Consider the following 1,593-nt stretch of genomic DNA (forward strand, 5'->3'; position numbering starts at 1 on the left):
TTTTCCCAACATTCATTTAAAATGTCAAGAGTTGGATGATCCGGTTTATTGCTTTGTAAATTCAACCAGTAGTTTAACATGATTTGTGTTCTTCTTAGGTCTAAGGGTGGTTCTCTTTTCCACTTCTAATGCTCTTGTTGGAGTGGTTTTGAAAGCTCCTGTGCAAATTCTTAGTGCCTGATGTTGAATGATGTCTAACTTTCTTAAATGTATTTTTGCAGCTGTCCCATAAACTAAACATTCATAATCTATTTGATCTGATTAATCCAGTATATATATCTTTTTTAATGTTCCTCTATCTGGTCCCCAGTCCCAGCTAATCATCCCATAATATTTAATACTTTTTTGCATTTATCTATTATTTTCTGTATGTGGATATTCCATTTAATTTTTTCATCAAACCATACTCCTAAAAACTTTATACATTTTACTTGTTCCAAGTCCTGGTTATATAACTTGATTTTTATTTCTTGCCTAATTATTTTCTGTGTAAAAACCATAACTTTTGTTTTTTCCACTGAGAACTTAAATCCCCATTTAAATCTCCATTTCTCTATTTCATAAATAATATTTTGTATTTTCTTACTGGTAAATTGTAAATTTTTAACTCTTTTCCATATAGCCCCATCATCTGCAAATAAAGAACAACCCATCCCACCTCCAGTGTCATTAAATATGTCATTTATCATGATTGAGAATAATATTGGACTAACAATACTCCCTTGAGGTATTCCATTTTCTACCTGATACTTTCTAGACGGTTTTTGATCTATCTTCACCTTTATTGTTCTGTTTAATAAAAAAATTTCTATCCATTTAAACATTTTCCCATGAATTCATGCGTGGGTTTTCTCCAGGTACTCCGGTTTCCTCCCACAGTCCAAAAACATGGCTGTCAGGTTGAAATTTGAAATTTGCTAACGAAATCAAAGCAGATAGGTAAAATGTGACGCTAGCGTAACGTTTTCCAAAATAACTACCCTAGGTATTGCAATGTGCAATGTGCAATAACGTGATTGTAGCATGTTTTAGCTTAAAAAATAAGTTATAATAAACATGCTAATTCATTAATAAATAATCACTTTAATAATACTGCAAAATGCGTACTTACCAGTGTTGTTTCTTAGCCATGTTCAACAGAACTGATCAGCCCATTAAAAGCTAATTAAGAAAATGGTGCAGAACCAGTGGCGCCTGATTCATTTTCTAGGTAGGGGGGGGGCACAGGAGTGTTTCGTCACCTTATTAATTTTACATGCATCTAATCATCGTCTAACATCAATAAAAATAGAATAATGAAACGCTTTTTCAGCTATGACTTGGCTATGTAAAAGATGATTGGATTAAACAAATAATAATAATAATAACTAGAAAGTTCCTGGAGAAACTTTGAAGGGGCCTGCCACGGTGTGCGTACATGCTGAACCAAGATGGCTCCAAGAGCTGATCAGTTGCAGACAGGAATCATAAAGGGCTGATCCTTGAGATGCGAGGAGTCCACCTCTGAAGTTTGACCTTTGTACTATAAACAGTTGCAGAGTTGGAGCTCAAAGACTGTTGTGACCTTGACCTTTGACCTTGTGACCTTGAACT

Source organism: Kryptolebias marmoratus, linkage group LG24 (genome assembly GCF_001649575.2).
Source record: "Kryptolebias marmoratus isolate JLee-2015 linkage group LG24, ASM164957v2, whole genome shotgun sequence".
NCBI classification, from domain to species: Eukaryota; Metazoa; Chordata; class Actinopteri; order Cyprinodontiformes; family Rivulidae; genus Kryptolebias; species Kryptolebias marmoratus.